The following is a 22,132-nucleotide window of genomic DNA, read 5'->3' on the forward strand; positions in this document are numbered from 1 at the left end:
GCCTCGGAGCGCCGCCCAGTGAGTATAAGTGCCGCAAGCAGCGGAAGAAGAAAAAAAAGCTGCGATCGGTGGCACTTAGGCTGCTTTAATGCCACTGCTTCATTCTTTGGCGGCAATTTGGCAGCGGGTCCTTCCCTTCAAGAGGGACCCGCCGCTGAATTGCCGCCGAAGACCTAGCCCTTCCTCAGGCCCCCTGAATCCTCTGGGCTGCCCTGGGGTGGAACAAGGTAATCTAGTCCAGCCCCTGCGCTGAGGTGGGACCAACTAAATCTTCTAGACCATCTCTGACAGGTGTTTGTCTAATGTGCTCTTAAAAACCACAGATGACAGGGAGATTCCACAACCTCCATTGAAAGCCTATTCCAGTACTTAACTATCCTTATAGTTTGAAAGTTTTTTTCCTTGTATTGAGCATGGGGAAACTGCTTTAAGTTGGTTTTGCAGAAAAGAAGAAACTAGTGTATTGATTGTTAAACCCCGAATAGTGCAGTGGATGAAGAGCCAGAAGACTGAGGGAACAAGCAATGGATAGAGATAGGGTGCTGTGGACACAGAAAAATAAAGCCATAACATCCACCTCCATCCTGAGCTACCAAGGTGATTAAATGCACAAGCATACCAGCCAGAAATATCTGATAAATGTGCAAGAAGTAGAGGAGAGCATAAGGCCTGGTCTACACTAAAAAGTTAGATTGCTCAGTTACATTGCTCAGGGAAAATCCACACCTCTAAGCGATGTAGTTAAGCTGAGCTAACCCCAGGCCAGACAGTGCTAGGTCTATGGAAGATTTGCTTAAACAGGGCAGATTTTTAAAGTTTTTGGCATCTTTTCATAACTTTAATTAGTCACATGAAATTTGAAATGCATTAAAATACGAACCCCTATATGCCATTGAGTAACCTCTATATGCCGAAAGCTGTTTATTGGAGTGTTTAGGCAATGTACATTTAAAGCACTTTCAAAAATCAGCTATAAGAGGGAGAGGTTGTGTGCATTGAATAAGTGACACTGGTACTTTCAGTAAAATTTAGTTAATAGTTAATATATGTTATTTGTTCACAAAATGTAAAAACTAAAGATTCTCTGTAGAAACGTAAATCTGACGTTTTTCCATGGCAAATGGATTTCTACGATCCCTGGTTATCACTCCGAGCAAGTCACTGTTTCTGAGGTTTCACTCAGGGACAGACAGGTGAGAAAACTTCACACCGACAGCAATGGCAAAATAAAGATACTTTTCCAACATGCTTTGGAAGGTTAATTTGGCCTCACAACATGTTTTACATTGTGGGGGTTTACTGAACAGCTGCATGTAGGGTTTTAGGCCCCCAAATAGAGTATATTCCCTGCAAGCTAATAAGAGGGCAACCTTGTGAGAACATTTTCCCCACTAGCAAGATTTCAAGCAAATAATTTCCTGCATTTCTTTCCATGTTTTTGTAAAGTTTTGCCTTTATCCTCTCCAAATGATGGTAATTAAACCTCCTTAATCTCTAGATTGCATGGGAGATGACAAGAACAGTGTTAAAACTAACCAAAACTCGGATGTTTTACTAGGATTGATGAGATAACGAAAATGTCAGGAGTGTTTCACAAACATGACTGGAGAAGGTACAGAATGAAATCTTTTTTTAAAAATGAACCTGAAATACTCCATTGACCTGAAAGTGCGGAATAGGTCAGAAATTATAAGAGCATTTTGCACTAAGCAGACTTTAGACATCATCATTATTATGACCATGTGTGTGCTGGTAGTGGGACATTAAAATCCTGAAACTGGAAAATAAATGCTAAACTGTCAAGTTCATTTGTTAAAGTCAGACAGACACTGACACTGAATGATGTGCAAAGAAACCCACCGTGGTCTTAATTAAACTGAACACTGCTTCCTGTGCAGCTGATCAAGCTTAACCTTAGCCCCTACATAGAATTCTTTCTCTAAGTTTTTGCATTTGTGGGACATTCATGTCAGTGCAGTTATTAGCTTCACAAAAAAAGTTATGTTAACATTAAATCTACACAGTGTTCCTGGAATATAACTTGTTTAGGATATAAAATATGCATCATTTGAAGCTGGTTCTAGCTCCTTCAACACAAACTAGAGTGTTAGATGTTAATACAATGGATAGAGCAGAATAAGAGATACTAAATAACATATAAAATCATATTAAAGGGAGGGGGGTCGTTGTACATTTTTACAAAGCAACCCAGAATTGATAATACTTTGTGGTTTCTATAGAGCTCATTTCATCCAGGGATCTCAAGGTGATTTTCCCAGTCTCTAAAGTGCAGGTAGTAATAGTGTTTCCTACTTCACAGCGAAGTGGTACGGTTTAATTAATTAATCTTTCTAAGAAGCACCTAGGGGTTAAAGGGACTTGCCCAAGGCTATACACTAAGTCAGTGGAAGAGCTTGAAATCCTAGGTTCTAATCACAGGACCATGCTCCTTCCAAATAGAAACTTTTTCAAGCATTCAGATTTATTAAATGAAAACCAACAGGAGTGTGTGGCTAGGCAAATAAAAAGAGCTAATATCAGTAGTAAAACTGCTAACATCACCTACATCGGTCAAGGCGTTGTAAAGAGACTCACTGATTCGTGCCCTTCATCACCTGTGTGAATCCAAACTGGAATACTACATTGTATGAAATAGTGCTCAATAAAGAGTTTACTTGTTGCATATATTTACTTATTTAAATATTAAAAAGCTGCTCTCCCATCTCCAGAAGGTTTATAGGATACATCAGGCTTGCCTTTAGCTGTTTCCCAGGAAACAGTTACATCACATCGCTATCATATTAATGCAGAGCACTCATGAGTTTCAAGTCCCTGCCGGTGTAACAGTCTGCCACCTCCTGTGGCAGGTGAAAGAGCTCGGTATTTAGTTGAATTAAATTAGCTCTGCTGGGAGACAATATGATGTAAAAGTATATGAAAAGCCCCATGTATATGTGTACATGTACACAATGAGATTAACACAGCCGTGCATCTGTTTCAGCAGCATGTACATTTTTTGCATCTCCAGATTGCATTTAAACTGTACACAGTGACTTATGTTGGGTCTGCAGTGTCCAGTAACTTGAATAGTGGTTTTGCCTGAGTCCCTATCTTCCGGACTTGAAAAAGGGTATGGCAGTGAATTTGAAGAACTCTGTGGCCCTAATCCATCAGAACACTTCACCACGAGCTTAAATGGTCCCAGTGACTGACTTTAATGGAACTGTTCATAGGTAAAGTTAAGCAAATACTAAATTGCTTTGTTGGTTCAAGACCTATGCAAACACAAAGTTCAATGAGTTAGAACTATTTTAGAAGCTGAAATGCGCATAGCATAAGGCTGTACGTGACTGGTTTTCCATTAGAAAATATTGTGTCTGGGACTGGGCAAAGATTTTAGGAATAAAATTCATTACTAGATAAGGAAAAGATCCTCAAACTAAAATAGAGAATCATTTTGTTTATACGCTAGGAGCTGCTATTTACTTTTATAGATTTGTTTATACAAGTTTTTAGGACAACTTGAATTTCTATCCTATTAATCTACCGCACTCCCAGCTGCCTCTAGACAAATCCCTCCGAGTTTTCCTGCAGGCTGTTAAAAATGGAAATAGTTTAAAAGATTATATGTATTTGCAAAAGCATATTTGTTTTTGTTTTTTAAAAAAGCTTAAACAACTATAAATTAGCTAGGATAACAGATACTAAATAATGTGAATATAATTATATTTGGAACAATTTCAAAACTTACAAGAACTTTAATGTCCTCCTATTCCATCGTCCCCCATACCTCCTTTTCTCCATCATTTCTTATGGTTTCTGTGCCATTAACCTATCCTTCTCCACCCCTCCGCTCTCTTTCCCCCAGTTTCCCTCTGCTTGTCTTTCAGGATATAGGTGTGCTGCTTTCCAGTTCTGGCACACTCTCTCTGTCTTGCTCACTCTCTCTCTAACAGATTCAGACCATACAGTTTTCTGATACGGTTATGAGATTTCTGCTGTGTGATTCTACTGGCTGATGTAAATTGAATAACAGTTGTAAATTATAGGCTTCACTTTAAATGCAAAACTAAGGTGCTGCTACAGCTTTACATTAATGGCCAAGAGCCTTTGCTCTTTTTTTACCTTTTTTTTAACCTTTGCAATTTTTGAGAAATCTACCTCTTTGCAGTGGTGCAGCTCCACTGTTGATAGCAACATTGAGAGCATTAAGTAGGTGACATGGGTGGAATCCTGAAGTCAATAGAAGTTTTACTGTTAACTTAATTGGAGCCAGGATTTCATCCATAGTTTTTATTGTCACTCTGTCATTTAACCCTAGAAGGGGTTAAAAAATGTGCGAATCCTGTCTGCAGTTTAGTGTGTATTGTCTGCTGGTTCTAAAGAGGTTTAAATGACATGGCAATGGTGAAGTCATCCACATCTTGTCTTCACTAGTGCTATCCGGCTCCTGAAGATGTCCCAAAAATTGCCATTACAAACGACATTTTAGTTCCATCTGCTGAATGGAAATTAATTCTCTTGTTTTGCTGTATGTGTTTGCATATACAGTGCACTGACCTACAGCCATGTTTAATCCCAGCTCTTAAATATGATAGTCCAACCGTCAGTTACTAACAGAGCTGGTTGAGGGTGGGGGGAAAGAAATTAGTTCCAAATTGGAACAAAAAGCCAAAATTTCAGTGAAACAAATTAAAAAAAAAATTTGATTCAGGACCATCAAAATGTTTTGTTTTGATTTTTATTTTCAAATACTAAATACAATGTATAATAAATACATAATATTGAGCATTGGCCTGCTAAAACCAGGGTTGTGAGTTCAGTCCTTGAGGGGGCCACTTAGGGATCTGGGGCAAAATCAGTACTTGGTCCTGCTAGTGAAGGCAGGGGGCTGGACTCGATGATCTTTCAAGATCTCTTCCAGTTCCAGGGAGATAGGTATATCATCAATTATTACTTTATTACTATTGTAATGTAGAAGTCAAAACAAAATGATTCGACATATTCAAAATGGAACATTTTTACTTTTTCCCCATTGAAAATTTTATTGAAGTCAACACATTCCCACAAAATGTTTAGATTTTGATTAAACTAATTTTTTTTTTCTGGAAAGCTGTTTTGTAGAAAAAACCTTTGACCAGTTCAGGTTCCTAAATGGCCAATGGAATTGAGATGTGTTGGTAAAGAGAAATCACTTATTTCTCTAAGGGAATATGATGGATTAGGGGGTAAATAGCAGAGGTCAGGAAATAATTTTTACTCCCTCTACAGCATTTTTAATTGGCTAGTTCCATTTTTAATTATAGATTTTATTATTTTGCTCTTAAGTATCAGGCACTGCCCACTGCCAGAGGCACAGGACACCAGATGTGCGAGAATCAGGCCACTGTGGGTTATTTGATAATAACTGCACAAGAAGAAGGCAGCCCCAGTTTGCTGAGTGAGAATGGAGAGGCTGCCCACACAGAGGGAAGGCTCTGTGAAGGCCTGAACAGTTATTGGAGGGGAGCAGATAACAGTCACCCAGGCCAAACTGCTGCTGTGACGTGGATTTCTTTTATAGAGGAGTGAAAGTGTTTGGCATCTCAGAATGGCCAGGTGGGTGAAGGACTGCACAGCTCCGTCTTTAGCTGCACAGACTGGACCAGAAAGCATTAGGGACTTCTGCCCTGGATCTGAATGGAAGAATGTGTAGCCACTGAAGGTGCCTATGGTTTTAGCTGTTGGAGCCTGCTATTCCAGTTCCTCCTGGTTGATACACACAGTGTGGTGGCCTGAGAATAGGAGTTGTAGCCAGAAACTCTGGAGTTCTAAGCCTGGCTGCAAAACAGGAACCTCTATGGTCTTGAGCAAGTTGCTTATGACCTAATTTTCAAAGATTTGGTGCGTGCCAGCTCTTCTTGACTTAGGATGGAGTTCTGAAATCAGGCCATTAACCCTTTCTGACTCAGTTTCTCCATATGTAAATTGGGGATAATAACACTTACCTACCTCACAAGGGTCATACAAGAACTAATACATGTTTGTAAAGCAGTGAGAGGATTGGGAAAAAAAAAGTATTTTTACAAGGACATGATGCAGGAATGTTCTGGTGCCTCTTTGGAGGTGCTGAGCCTCCTGTTGGCTTCAGTTGGCATTAAGGGCACTTGGTATTTCCTAGGAGGTACTTGGCACTTTGCAGGGAAAGGAGCTGGCTTAACATTGTGAGGAGCTGCAAGGGTCTCCATTAGGGTCTTCAGCAGCAAGAAACGGTCAGACAGGGATGAGACTACCCAGCAATAGCTTACTCTGTTGATGTGAAAAGTGGAGGGGGAGATCTAGAAGCATTTCGATAACATTCTCTTGAAGGGACACCATCAAGATTGACAGGCCCCTGATTAGATTTTTCAGCTTTGTTTTAGTTTACTCCTTGGTGACCATGATGTAAGCAGGCACACATCGCAGAATGTCTGCTCTGTTCTTGGGAGCAAGACTGAATGCTGACAATGTGTGTTCAGAAGAAACAAATGTGAAGTTATTTAGCTGTAAGAGGACCATCCACTGTTCATATAACAAGCCCGTGTAAATGTGAGATCTTGTTACTGTTAACCTCATCCTCCATCCCTCCCCATTTCCCTCCTACTGTTTGTAGCAATAATCCATTGGGTCTTGTACAAGCGCTGGCTGGAAACCCTTTGGGGGCAGGGAGCCTTGTCTTTCTTTGCTCTGTAAGATGTGTAGCACACTTTTGGTCGCCAGGTAATTACTAATAATAAGTAAATTTGTTGAAAACAAAAGCCACACACACTTCAGAAATCTGTATTTCATCAAAGTTGTTGTGTGCAGCTTGTTCCCCAGACAGGAGCAGACATGCTGGCGGCAGAGAGGGTGATGGAAGGGGCAGTGCACAATGGCTTAGCACCCTTAGCCATAAGGGAACCAACCAGCATGTTGGGTCTGGCGAGCTATGTAAGCATGCAATTAAACATTGCCCCATTTCTGAAGAAAAATAGATATTCAGAGGTTAGGCGGGACATTGTAAAAGGATTAACTCCATTTTTATTACATGTAATATTTGGTGGTTCCCAGGCTGTGAACTAGCACATTGAGCTCCATCTTCAACAGGGTTTCCTTCTTTAACAGGGTTATTGCTTTAGTGGGTGGGGGGTGAGGGGGAAGCTATAGATGTGATCTGTCTGGATTTTAGTAAGGCTTTTGACACAGTCCCATGTGACATTCTCATAAACAAAGTAGGGAGAGGTGCGATCTAGATGAAATTACAATAAGGTAGGTTCAAAACTAGCTGAAAACCCATACTGAAAGAGGAGTTATCAGTGGCTCGCTGTCAATCTGGAAAAATATACCTAGTGTGGTTCCGTAGCGTTCTGTTCTGGTTCTGGTACTATTCGATATTTTAATGTAATGATTTGGATAATGGAGTGGAGAGAATACTTATACAATTTGCAGATGACACGAAGCTGAGTAGTCCATAGAACTAACTTAACCTTTTCTTTTACTCAGCAGCGGGGGTGCTGGAACAGTTTTTGCGGTGGGGGGAAGGCTGAGAGACGTTGAACCAAACTGTAAACACTCTGTATGATGGAATCTACTTCAAGCCAGGGGGTGCAGCAACAGCCCTAGTTCCAGCACCTATGTTCAACAGTAATATAAGGAACCTACAGGTCCGTATCAATTTTAATTTTGTGGAGCCTAATTCTGGGGTGAGAACTCTGTTACCCCCTGCTCATTAATTATTATCAATTGACAATCAACAAAATTATTATTAACCATTAAAAACATCTGGGTAAGATTGCAGGAACTTTGGAGGTCAGGATTAGAATTCAAAACACCCTTGACAAATTAGAGAATTGGTCTGAAATCAGCAAGATGAAATTCAGTAAAGACAAATGCAAAATACTTTATTTAGAAAGGAAAAATCAAATACACAAGTACAAAATGGAGAATAACTGCCTAGGCAATTATATTGCTAAAACGGTTCTAGGGGTGACAGTGGATGACAAATTGAATGGGAGTCAGCAGTGTGGTGCATTTGTGAAAAAGGCTAATATTTTGGGATTTATTAACAGGAATGTCATAGGTAAGACACAGGAGGTAATTTACTCATTCTACTCAACACTGATGCGGCCTCAGCTGGAGTACAGTGTCCAGTTCTGGGCACCACACTTTAGGAAAGATGTGGAGAAATTGGAGAGAATCAGAGGAGCACAAAACTAAAAGATTTAGAAAACCTGATCTCTGAGGAAAGGTTAAAAAAACTGGGCATGTTTAGTCTTGAGAAAAGAAGACTGAGGGGGACCTGAGAACATTCTTCAAATATGTTAAGGGTTGTTATAAAGAGGACTGTGATCAATTGTTCTCCATGTCCACTGAAGGCAGGACAAGAAGTGATGAGCTTAATCTACAACATGGAAAGTTTATCCTAACATCTAACCTAAATCACCCAACTGCAAGGATAGTTAAGCATTTGAATAGGCTTCCAAAGGAGGTTGTGGAATATGGCATTGAAGGTTTTTAAAAACAGGTTAGACAAATACGCACCAGAGACGATCTAGGTTTACTTGGTCCTGCCTCAGCACAGGTGCTGAACTAGATGACTTCTTGATGACCAGCCTTGCATTTCTATGATTTTATGTTACCAGCTTATTCTCTCAACAGTTTTCACAGGAACTGTTAAGAGAAGAGACTGATGGTGCTGGAAAGCATCTACATGTGGGCCATTCACTCTTATCTGCATCAAGTTCTTCGCCCTGAGTCACCACTGAGTTATTGCAGTTTCACGCTGGCATAAAAGTGGAGTAAATCAATGGTGAATCAGACTTCTGGGGTGACATCCAGCTTCCACTGAAGTCAATAGACACATTTCCATTGAATTCAGTGGGGCCAGGATTTCACCATGGAGTGTGCTTTGCTGCAGTTGTGTGAGCTTGTTTTGATTACGTTCATTCTGGAGAAACCCACGTTCTTACCAGTATAGTGCTACAGGACGATGAAAACAGTGTTCTGTCACAGAGCAATTTATCTGGAAGGATGGTGGGCTGGTGAGTAAAAACTTGGTTAAACATGCATGTGAATTGCCATGTTGTGGATCTGATGACATTTAAGTGTAATCTTTACAGACCACAGCTGACATAGGCCACTCTCCTTTTCGTCTTCGTTCAATCTTTGTACAAAGTTGTCTAACAGACACTGGAGTTAACACACATTCCGATAAGAAAGATACTAAAATTATTAAAAACACATCTTGATACAGCTGGTAACTGAAGTCTTGATCCTGCACCATTAAAGTCAATAGTAGTTTTGCCACTGATTGCAATGAGAGCAAGATCAGGTCCTAAGCCGGGAGCCCATTAATGCTTTATACCACACCAGTCCTCAGCTAGTACACAAAAAAGACATTAAAAGGGTCAGATTTTTAAAAGCTTCCTATGGTTGCCTGTAAATTACAGGTGGAAATACCTGTTGGCACAATTTTGCATCCACAATTATTTGCAGGCATAATTCATCTATTTTACACATCTGAGAACTTGTTTTGTGGCCACAAATAAGTACTTGGATGTCTGAATTACATTAGTTGCACCTACAATAGTTTGGAAGGCCAGCTATAGATCAGTCTCAAAATCAGACTTGTATCCTACAAAGCAGCCAATGAAAAACAGTCACCTTTCACTTGGAGCTCCACTACGACAGGTATGTCCAAGATAAAAGCTGTCTGGGCCAAATACTGTCCTTGAGCATTTGAATGTAGCTGATGGCAAAACTTGGCCCTCAAAGACTTCTTCTAAAGTCTTAGCTGAGGCAGGGTCAGCGAAGAGAATAAAAACAGCGAGATATGCAGACAGAAATAAATTATTTCCAGAACCATATAATGTACCCATACAATACTGTGCTTGATAAACAGTGGAGATAAAATCTACTCCCAATCAGAAGACGAGTGGTGATAAACAACAGTCTTTAAAAATAATGGAAAGGGGCAATTACCCGAGATTGTCCATAATTACCATCATATTTAAGAAAATATAGGTTTAATAATTCTATATGGTCATGAAGCTGCTAGCACTAAAAGAAAATAGGAAATTGGCCTGGCTGGTTTGGAGATAATGGGATGGAGAGATTTTTCACCTCTAGGTTATTGGCTCAAAACCAGCTCAGGTTGGTAGTGAATGAAAGTCATTATTGTTTGATGACCTCTTTGAAGTGAGTTGGTGTTCTCAGTCCAGTTCCACATTCACATATTAAAAATCATCACCATAATTCTGTGTGCGGGAGGGGAGAGAGGAATTCTTTGAAAGTCAGTCATATCTTTTATATTCTCAAAGAGTATCCTGGATGGCAAGCTTAGTCTGTAACAGGGATATCTATACTGGCCTACCCACACTAGTGCAAACCTCCTTGTGCCCCATCCCCTTCTAGATGAGCTGCACTGGGGTAGTAAAGGGCTTGCACTGAGGGGACTTCCACCAACTTGAAACCAGAGGAAGCTTCTCTGGCGTACAAGCCCCATTTTACCTGAGTGCAGCTCATTTATGCTGGAGGGCCTGCATTGTTGTAATGTGACAGGTGCAATATAGACTGGTCCTTAGTAGAGATCAAGGGTTGAATAGGTTTCTAAGCACTTATACCACCCTGTAATAGCTGAGCACTTACCCAGACTGCTAAACTTTAAGGTGCATCCCCAGTCAGGATGAAATCTGCAGACCTAGTCTAGGAGCAGATTTGCAAAAAGGTTGTGGCAGGTCTAGCCTTGCCCAGTAAACCATGTTTAAATCCCATTAATGAAAAGTGTGTAAATACTTTAAACCAGTGGAGTTCATATGGTGTTCGGAGCAGTTTTGCAAATAGCTAAGCCACTTTTCTGAGGCTGGAGGGCATGGAGTCTGAATTATCTTCTTCTCCCTTCTTCAAGCAGAGGGTGAAGCATATTAGTGAGATTAGGAAGCTTAGTGCTGTTGCCCAAACTGTGTCTGTTCTGTGGATAAATAGAGGATTTCAGTCTCCAGCACCGTTGATCCAAAACTTTTCATGAGCCCGAAAGTCACTTAGAAAAGAGAAGCAACAAACTACTGCAATTACAAATGAATGTCCTTTCTGAATGTCAAACAACACAGGAAACACCTTTCTAATTATTTACAATTTAGCCTTTTCATATGCACTTATAGAAACAGCACAGATGAGTTAATTTTAAAATGTCATTTATCTTCACTCATTGTGGATGACTGTACAGTTCACTTGTGTCTCCAGCACTCATGGATTAATGTAACATTCTTCAATTTGAGAAAATAAAAGCGAAACAGCTCTATCCTGGTATGCTGACTGTATTTAAGTAGTACTGGCTAACAATAAGAACTCCTCAGCCAACTCTGTTGGCTTGAAGGGAGACCAGGAACAAAACCTGTTTATGGATGCAGTCACAATGAACCCTACAGAAACAGACTAGACTAATCTTGTTCTATATGGTCAGCTCGGTATTTCATACCAGATGGATGTTATCCATAACATTTTTTAGGTTTTACTACTGTACTTTAATTTGAAATAAATTACTACATAGGCTCTGTTCTGACTCTGTTGGTGACAGTGGCACTTTAATTTATATTTAAGCAAGAACAAAAGTAAACATATAAGACCAAGAGAGAGTCAAACACATTAAAATCAAGAGAACAAAAATGAGAAACCCTAGAACAATAGTTCAGAACCAAACAAGCAGAGTGCAGAGAAATGATTTCAGGCACGCCACAGTAGGAACAGTACAGCCCCCAAATTAGGAAAACCACAATTTCTGGTCAATCCAACCAAATTTTGAGTCCTAGTTACGCGGAGACAATTCCTTCCCCTTTCTCCCTGCCAGTCTGTCCATTTGTCTTTTAAGGGATGTCATCCACATCTTTGTGATTTTGATGTGAGTGGGATCTCATCTCTGATTTGTTCAACATCTTGCATGTAGAACGCTGCAGCTGCTGCTGGTGATCCCAGTGCTGATTTGTCTGCATCTTAACTGTGGAAATATTGTCATAAATGAAGCGGGCTGTAAGAGAAGGCAAACCTAGACTAACTGGAGCATTCTTTAGAGTCCTTTACTATACTTGACATCTGAAAGGTGTAAGATCATTGCAGTCCAGTGAGCATTTTAGGTGCATTCTGTATGACTGTTACTGAGCAGGAAGGTCCTTTCTATGTGTTCTAGGCAGGCCACAGGACCTGGGTGGTACATTTGAGTTGCAGGTCATGTAATCCACTAGGTTCTTGTTACTAAGTTTAGACTGTTGAACAGATGCAGTCATTTAGAGCTATCTGTAAGATTCTTTGGTGTGTGGAAAGGATCCCAATTTTGTTGTGGCATTCTTATGTAAATTAAGGGTACAGATCTCCTTGTGCAATGCTGCTGGTAATGCTATATCACAGTGGGACCTTCTCAGTATTCTGTTGGCAGGGCTCTCAACCTGTCAGTCATGAACAGGTTCAGGAATATCACATCTTTCTTTCTCTTCTTCATGGGGAGGGGAGGTGTCCAAAACACTTTTATTTTGTAACATGGGATTTCCATGATGAGATGCCCTGTCCTGATGCATTCCTTTCACTTACACTGATGGTCTGTGTTAATTCCCTTCCAGGGATTACACCTGGAATCTAAGAACCCAGGTCAGGAGAAGATTTATAGCTACTTCTGCCTGACATGATTTCAGCACGGTTCTGCTGGCTAGCGTAAGTAGGGGCATAATCAAGTTTCATCTGTTAAAAACAAAAGATTTTTGAGAATCTACATTTTTTTTTAAATAATGGGTGAAACAAGATCATACTCCGACCAACCCAATATTGCTGTGATACTGTTAGGTAGAAGAAGATTTAAAACTAGTTAGAAACTAGAACTGGGTGGGCACGGTTTTTCCTCTCCTGAAAGAATTTTTGAAATGTTGAATATTTTTCCCTTCCCAAATAGGGATAAAAAGTTGAATTTTTGAAAAATTTTATGAACTAAAAATTCAGGAAGAAAATCTGATCGGGTCAATCGAAATGTTTTGTTTTGGTAATTTCAAAACTTTTCATTTCAATTTTGTCCTTTTGAAAAAAAAGTCTTCTTTGCGGCTGTACATTAACTTAAATTTCTAACTGAAATGTTATTCTGAACTGAAAAATTGAACTTTTATTTTGCAATACTGAAATGGATCACTTCGGTAATTTCAAAAATTTTTCAGAATTTTTTCAAAATGGGAAATTCATCTTAACTGATTCTTTCCTGCAAATAGTTTCAGCTTTGACTAATTGGCATTTTCTGATGGACAAACATTTTGTCGAAAAATTCCCAACCAGCTCTATTAGAAACTGGTTGCCCTAAGCTAGTATCAACCCCAGTGTAGATAGGACCTGAGAGATCAGGACTTATTTCAGTTTTAGCTTCTCTATTTTCTAAAGCAAAATTGTATCTGTGTCTTTTCACCTCAGTAGCTTTCTCAACAGTAATTGGTGGTTTGGTTGTTTTATTCACCCTTTGTGTGTATTTTAATGGTTGTTCCATATCTTTTCTAATATGCATCTGTGTTTGAAACAAATTAAATACCATCCATTGCAGTAGTTATCTCATGGCTCTAAGAAAACAACACAAGAAGTGGAACAGGAAAAAAAAAAAGAGAAGGAACAGTATTATTTTCCAGAACCAGAGCTGAAAGTCCAGAAATCAAAACCCCCACAAAAAATTAGAGACCAGAATCAGAGAAGGGAGACAGAAGAGAGCACTCAAAATTAGTGTCTCTAGGGACAAAGTGGGTGAGGTAATATCTTTTATTAGACCATCTTCTGTTGATGAGAGAGACAAGCTTTAAATCTACACAGAGCTCTTCTCCTGAGGAGGAGATCTGTGTAGCTTGGAAGTTTGTCTCTTTCACCCACAGTAGTTGGTCCAATAAATATATTACCTCACCCACCTTGTTCTCTAATACCTTGGGACTGACATGGCTACAACCACACTGCATAGTGTCTTCAGACACAGTTGTCAGTCAGTCTAGGGCTCCAATGTTGTTTTTATTCTGCAAGTTCCAATTGAGCACAAATAAATTAATTCCAGAGAACTCCCTACCTGTACCAGAGACACGCAAATATGTATGACACATTTCTGGTGGTGATATCCTGATATCCTGTTAACTTGTGGAACTATGGGGTACATTGCATTGTATTTTAGTTCAAAGGTCCAGAGCTGGTGTGCAGCACAAGACTTTTATTTATAGAGAGATATATATATATAGATATATGTATGTGTTGGTCAGGCCTTCAACACATTTCCCCAGAACCACCATGTTTGGGGTGGACTCCATGGCCTTTTTTGCGGGGAGGCAACCTCACCACAGGATGATATAGGGGGATTTTCACAAAGGAATCCTCACAGAGGTTTCTTCCCTGTGGGGTCTAGCATGTCAGTGGATCTGTGTTAGTACCTCTTGTAGGGAAAATGGTGCTTAAACTTCAAATAGACAATGTCCAAAGTTCCTGGGTGTTCTGATATCACCGTAGGATAATGCTCCCTGTCCTTAATTGGGTTAGTGCTCATGAAAGGTGTTTAATTGACAGCACTGGAAAGTGAAATCCTCACTTTATCCAGATACAGACACAGCATGGTCAGTTATATAGTACAAACTTCTCACCAGGCCTTGCTTCCGTCCTGGTCTGGAAGGAACAATTCAAACCCTGTCTGAAGTGGCCAATGAAATGTGTTGACAAACTGTGTTTTAAGCATGTCTGTCACTATAAAAGGACTAATCCAGTCCCCGTGACCAGAGTGGGCAGGGATTACCTAGCCTATAGCAAGGTTTTGTACGTAGAGGATACACAGTGAGGTGATGTGGCGTATTGATTTTTTTTTTTTTTTTTTGGCCTGAGTCCAGAATGGCTGTATTACTTAATGCTAGTACAACCTTTAAACTAGACCGTGCTATCATATATTTTGTTAATGACAAAGATGAAAAGAAGAGCTGTTATAGAAATGCATCAGATAGTACCTGGTAGTTCCCACATAACACAACATCATAATTTTAAAGGTTTGTTTTCTCACAATCTGTTAGTGTTACAAATAAATCCCTGGAAAGGGCAATTCCCGGGTTTTTACCACTATAAACCTCCCATTTCTAGCCCTGATGAGTCATGAGACACCAGATCTTAAACCTACCACTGACCTAGGACTAAACATTATCTATCCTGCACCTCAGACCAGCGTCATTTTGTGAGAGAAAGAATGATGCATTTTTCTTTCAGGTTATGTTTTTATAAAGAGTTGCAAGTGTTTGAAGCTGTTTAGGGGTGTGGAATGTTACATTAATAATTATAGTGCAGGCGAGGTGGTCAGAAATGTGCAATAAATGCCATTTATCACTTTGCACTACTGCTTAGCCCATAAATATTGATATCATCAATATTTATTCTTTACACTGTATATGCAGTACTTTATTATGTATAGTATATGTAGCTATAATAGACTGGTTGTACAGTTTATTGGCTTCAGCATGTGCTTGAGACACGAGTCGGCTTTTCCAAAAGGAATATTAGTTTTCCTTTCAGGGATTAGGTAAATCCAGAGAGCCACGACAATGGAGAGAAGTGGGGCTTTCAAAAATGGAGAGGGGAAAATCTACATGACACTTGGGAGGACCATGCTTGGAGATGGAAGCACGGTTAGACATACAAATCTCATTTCAGAATGTTGAAATATTGCATTCTCATTCTTTCACATTTAATCATTAAACCTTCCACTGCTTAAGCGATTCTTTATCAAGGAGAGTGAAATGAGTCAGAAAAAGATCCAGAGTTGTACAAATCATATCCCTATCTCTTATCTGAACCAAATAAGAGCTTCTACTAAAGTTCAATTTGATTGGAATACAAACTTAAAAAGAGACACTAGGTGGATGAGGTAATATCTTTTATTGAACCAACTTCTGTCCAATAAAAGCGATTACCTCACTCAACTTGTCTCTCTCATATCCTTGGAACAATATAGCTAAAACAACACTGCATAAAAAAATCAGATACATTTATATGCTTCTTCCCCTCTCTTACCCCCCTACCCGACAGCTTTTTCTTTCTACCTCAATCCTTTTCCTGAAGACACTCTTTAACAATAGGTTTCAGAGTAGCAGCTGTGTTAGGGCTTGGCTACACTCGAAACTCCAAAGCGCTGCCATGGGAGCGCTCCCACAGCAGCGCTTTGAAGTGTGAGTGTGGTCGCTGCACTAGCACTGGGAGAGAGCTCTCCCAGCACTGCAGGTACTCCACCTCCTCAAGGGGATTAGCTTACAGCGCTGGAAGCCGCGCTCCCAGCACTGGGGCACTGTTTACACTGGCGCTTTACAGCGCTGTAACTTGCTGTGCTCAAGGGTGTGTTTTTTCATACCCCGGAGCGAGAAAGTTGCAGTACTGTAAAGCACCAGTGTAGCCAAGGCCTCAGTCTGTAGCCGCAAAAAGAACAGGAGTATTTGTGGCACCTTAGAGACTAACAAATTTATTTCAGCATAAGCTTTTGTGGGCTACAGTTCACTTCTTTGGATGCATAGAATGGAACACACAGACAGGAGATATTTATACATACAGAGAACATGAAAAGGTGGAAGTATACATACCAACTGGAAGAGTCCAATCAATTGAGATGAGAAAAAAAACCTTCAAAGTGATAATTGAGATGACCCATAGAATGTGTGAGGAGAACTTAACATAGGGAAATAGATTCAATTACTGTAATTACACTCCTGTTCTTTAAAAATAGTACAGCTTGCCACTGTGCCACAAAGATACCCCACAATGTGTTCCCGCTTGGTGCTCTGTGTATTCTGAGGCATTTCACAGAGAAGGAAAGTGTCACAGAGAATGGAATCTCAGTGGTAAAAGCGGTTAATAAAAGAATCAGAGCAACTAATATAAGAAAGTATTATCTTTACTCTAAAGAATGGAAGGGTGATTGTGCAAGAGGGACAAAGATCATATTACTAGTACAGGATAAAAATGGGGCAGGGTATGGAGTCAGGATTGCCTGTTGGGAAGAGAAGTCACTGGGGGATGCAGGTTGGGAAGGAAGGTCAGGTGGGTAAGTAGGTAGAAGAGGGCTCAAGCTTAGGTCTGTATTTATTTGGAAATGGGGATCAAGAGAAGGGTAAGCAAAAACCACTGTTTAAAGGGCTTGTACACACTGCCGCTTATGTCGGAATAACTTGTCTTCAGGGGGGTGAATAAGCCACCCCCTGAGCGGCATAAATTACACCAACCTATACACCGATGTGCATAGCGCTATGTTGGTGGGAGAGCTTCTCGCGGAGGCGGTTTTGTTATGCTGACGGAAAAGCTCTCTCCCATGTCATAAACAGATAGCTAAGGGTTAATGTCTCTTTCACCTGAAACACCTGACCAGAGAACCAATCAGGAAACCGGATTTTTTCAACTTTGGGTGAAGGGAATTGTGTGTCTGGGTCTTTGTTTTCTGGCTGCCTGCTTTCTCTGAGCTTTGGAGAAGTAGCTCTGTTTTCTAATCTTCTGTTTCTAAGTGTAAGGACAAAGAGATCAGATAGTAAGTTATATGGTTTCTTTTCTTTGGTATTTGCATGAATATAAGTGCTGGAGTGCTTTGATTTGTATTCTTTTTTAATAAGGCTGTTTATTCAATATTCTTTTAAGCAATCGACCCTGTGTTGTGTCACCTTAATACAGAGAGAACATTTGTATGTATTTTTCTTTCTTTTTTTATAAAGCTTTCTTTTAAGACCTGTTGGAGTTTTTCTTTACTTCAGGGAAATTGAGTCTGTACTCACCAGGGAATTGGTGGGAGGAAGAAATCAGGGGAGATCGGTGTGTGTTGAATTGGCTAGCCTGATTTTGCACTCCCTCTGGGGGAATAGGAAAGTCCTTTTTGTTTCCAGGACCGGGAACGGAGAGGGGGAGTCACTCTGTTTGGATTCACAGAGCTTGTGTCTGTGTATCTCTCCAGGAGCACCTGGAGGGGGGGGGGAGGGAAAAAGGATTATTTCCCTTTGTTGTGAGACTCAAGGGATTTGGGTCTTGGGGTCCCCAGGGAAGGTTTTTCAGTGGGACCAGAGTGCCCCAAAACACTCTAAATTTTTGGGTGGTGGCAGCAGGTACCAGGTCCAAGCTGGTGACTAAGCTTGGAGGTTTTCATGCTAACCCCCATATTTTGGACGCTAAGGTCCAGATCTGGGACTAAGGTTATGATAGATGTGCATAGCGCTATGTTGGTGGGAGAGCTTCTCGCGGAGGCGGTTTTGTTATGCTGACGGAAAAGCTCTCTCCCATCGGCATAGAATAGAGCGTCTTCACCAGACATGCCACACCTGCGCAGCCGCAAGTGTTTGAATACCCCAAGTGTTTGAATAATTGAAATGAGCTTTAACTGAGGAGTCAGTCTGCCTGGGAGGGAAATTTCTGAGAACTGTAGAATTTTCAGAGACTTGCCTGGTATTAAATGTGCTTAAGCATGCATATTCCTAAGAACTAAGGGGAGTGAAACGTGGCTTTCAAGCAATACATTCTTTAGTCCTTTTTAAAGTCTGTTTTTTTTTTCTTTTTAGTCCTTTAGTCCTTTTTTTAACAAAATCAGATCGCATTAGTAATAGTAGTGTTCCTTAGGAGGAGTTGTGTGCAGTCAGTAGCAGCTAAAATATTCCAATATTAGCCCTGTTTCATTATTGCTCATCAGTGAGCATGGGTATGTAAAGCTCATGCAGTTTATCTATTCAAGAATATTCATGAACCAGCTTTTCTGTCTGACAGCTGCAGGGGAGAAATAATGTCAGACTTACATTCAAGGACTATGTAAAGAAAGTGCAAGGACTGTGCGATAAAAGGGATTCTTGTTTGATACGTGAGCACTGCAGATCTGTGGCAGTCTCTTGCATGTTAACAGACACAAGGATCAGACAGAGTTTTATTGCCAAATCCTTTTAACACTTTTTGTGTTGTTACCTTCCTTTCCCCTGCTCTGTTGTGTTGTTGATAGCTTTTATTTTAACTGTACGATGTGTGGCATGTCAGAGAGAGACTCCCAGCAAAACGAATTAACGAATATTCTGGCCCTTCCATAATTGACAGTTAATTAGTCCATTCTTCTGGTCCTGCACTGCCAGAGTGGGAAGCACTACTCCCTGCTGCTTGCTGGCTGCATTGACTTGAGGGCTTGCTCCCCATTCCCCCATCTCCTCAGCCAACAGCCACTCACACAGTAGCACCTAGACCCTCAGTACTGGCAGTAGCTGTGACAACGGTATGTGTGCAAAAGCCCCATGCAAAACTAAATTCATATCAAAGAGTGGCAAACGTTCAGTTAGCTACCTTTATCCCCTACCCAACCTCTCAGGTTGATGCTGCTGATGTTCGTGCACTCCTTACATACGTGGCACTGGTTATCTGCCAGGGTTAGTGTAATTTTCTTTTTTGAATGAATGAATGAATTAATTAATGAATACCTGGTTAAGTTAATGAAGCTGAGCCAATGGTGGGAGGGAGTGACTTGGCTGCTGAGTGCTCTAGGAGATCTGGCAGCTCATTAGACTTGCATAATGCTTTACAGCTCCATGCTGCGCTCCATGTGAGCCACAGGAGAGGGCTGCAATAATTACTCGGCTTTTCGATTGAAAACAGCTGCAGGTAGCTAGGCGTCCCTTTGTCCATTTCGCTGGTGTTTGTAAGCAACTTGTCTTAGTGCCTTGGATTCAAGTGGAAGACCGGTCAGATATTCTCCCAGAGGTGGTCACAGTGGTGAGAAAACAAGCTTACCGCTTAACCAGCTTTACAAAGGACCCAGTCAGTTTTCCAGGCTGTGATTTGCTGGTTCGTTTGCTCAGTGCAACATATCTATTTTTTAATTTAAAAAAGCCCACTTTCCATTTTTTTTAGAAAAATGTATTTATCTTTACTGCATTTCTATGATTTTTCTATCTTCACTGGTCTGGGTAGAACAAAAGTTTTTCATTTTTAAGAGAAACTGCTTCCAATTCCCCCAGAATGTTTTGTTTGGATTTAATATACATTCACTCTGGTAGTCCTGGCCGATATGTATTTTTAGTGGTCTAGTTAAAAGCAGATTCCTGGCACTACATGTTAACACAACATGTTCATTTGTAAATGTCCCTCATTTAAAGAGGCACTCTGATGATTTGTAATCTTGGTTGGAAGGAATGTTTTATTTAATTGCAAGTGCAGTCTGCGACTATGTAGGGTGCTGCATTATCATAAACCCAGATTATTGCATTTTGTTTTAATTGATTCTTTGATCTTCTGTTTAGATAGAACAGTAGAGGGACAATTTCACCCTAGCTGTGTTGGCAACAGTATAGTAATGATGAATTTGGCCCATCTTATCTGCCTGTAATACTGGCCATGAAAGGGGGAAGCTCCCTGCAAAGTATGCGAGAGGAATAGCTGGCTGATCGTTTTGTCTGAGAGGGTGGGTAGCAGAGCCAGCCTAAGATTTTTAGGGAGGGCCTGCTAAACGGTATTTTAGTCAAACATACGCACACACCTCAGAACATAACTGACTCCTGTGATCACACCACTATGCAGAAGGCCAGGAGTTGGGGAGGGTTAGTAAGATGTTGCTTTAGGGTACACCCAACCGTAACTGACTCATTCAATAAAAAGAGTGGGCGGGGGAAACTTCAGTTCACCACTAGCCACCTACGAGAAAAGTGGAGCGTGTACTGGGGTCTGTGCAGAGATGCCTGTAATTAAAATTTTTGCCAGTAACAACTCTCAGGGGCCCTGATTCGGAAGAGCACGTTAGCACACACTGAAGTTGCAGCATGTAAGTAGAGATTATGTCAGTGTGCTTCAGTCTAAGCATGCACTTAAGTGCTTTGCTGAATCAGGGCCTAAATAATCAGGGACATTTGACCCCATCACTGGGGAGTTTTGTGTGCATTCTGGTAAATTGTTAGCACTCATTTAGCCCTGTCCAAAATTAACTAAATAAGGCCTAATTAACTGATTCTTACCTTACACCAAGGTAAGTGAGATTGCTCGATGACAATCCATTATTCATTAATGAACATTGAAGGGGGGTTTCAAGGACATAGAGGGCAGATAGGAGCTCATCTCCTATTGAAAGTCATTGGCATCTAATGTCTCATTTTGCCTTTGAAAACCTCCCCCTCAGACAATACCTCCAGGCTGCCCACATCCCTGCTTATTCAGAAAATCACATTCTACTTTTGAACAACATCTGCTGTTGTGTGTAAACTGGCAGCCCCAAATTGGTTGCTTTATGCAACGAGCTAATGGCCTGATGTTCAGATGTGCCAAATGCCCACAATTCCTATTGATACTGATAGGAGTTATGGGTGCTCATCTCCTCTGAGAATCAGGCCAGACATTTTTAAAGCTTATTGTGCCATATGTGCATGGGTTTAAAAAAAGGGGACACATTAATGAGCATGTTCTTACATTGCACATGGAATGAGACTCGCATGGCATATGTAAAAGAGATGTGTATATCCATATGCATGTAGAGATGGCAGTTTCTGCATCTTGTTAAGATAGATGGAACATGGGTGTTGCTACAGTTTTAGTCACTCGTGAAATTTTCAATGAAAAATCATGTAGGCAGCTCCCATTGTAGCTGGGTATGTTTTATTTAAATGAAAAGCATCAACAAAGTCATTTCTGCTATTATACATGTTTATAAATGAACTCTATCCACTCATTTAAGCTACTAAAATGCCTCAGGAGGGTTGGTTTGGAAGCATAGTAACAGGGGATTTGTCATGGCAGATCAGACCATTGGTCCATCAAGTCTGGATCCTGCCTTTGGCAATGGCCAGTACCAGATGCTTTAAAGGAATGTTTTTATTTAAAAAAACAACAACAACCCGCACTGTGCATCTGTCCAATTGTGCAATACTAGAGATGGGCTAAATAATTCCTTACTGACCTATATGACAGTCAGTTTACACTCGGAAGCCTGAGATTTGATTATGCGTGGGAATAGAAGGAAGGCGGCCCTTAAAACATCTGAAGGTAAGATCCCACTGAGGGCACATTTATACCTGGGATGCTCTCTGCTGAAAAGTGTGCTGGAATGACCTGTAGAACGAACTCAGACATTGACAGTGCCTCGGGCCCCAGTGCATTGCAGTCACTAACCTCCAGGACAGAATGG

General features: G+C 40.6%; 1 protein-coding gene across 11 annotated transcripts in view; it reads left to right on the forward strand.

The window, feature by feature from the left end:
* Nucleotides 1-22,132, forward strand: part of ATXN1 (ataxin 1) — a 303,257-nt gene that overhangs the window by 237,372 nt on the left and 43,753 nt on the right. The window contains exon 1 of one of the 11 annotated variants that reach the window (XM_030552472.1): nucleotides 7,623-7,661. The exons of the other annotated variants lie outside the window; for them this stretch is intronic. The gene's annotated coding sequence lies outside the window, so the exon portion shown is untranslated. Of the gene's footprint in view, nucleotides 1-7,622; nucleotides 7,662-22,132 lie in introns of those variants that run through there. 11 annotated transcript variants of the gene reach the window in all.

This window comes from Gopherus evgoodei, chromosome 2, assembly GCF_007399415.2.
Source record: "Gopherus evgoodei ecotype Sinaloan lineage chromosome 2, rGopEvg1_v1.p, whole genome shotgun sequence".
Classification (NCBI taxonomy): domain Eukaryota; kingdom Metazoa; phylum Chordata; order Testudines; family Testudinidae; genus Gopherus; species Gopherus evgoodei.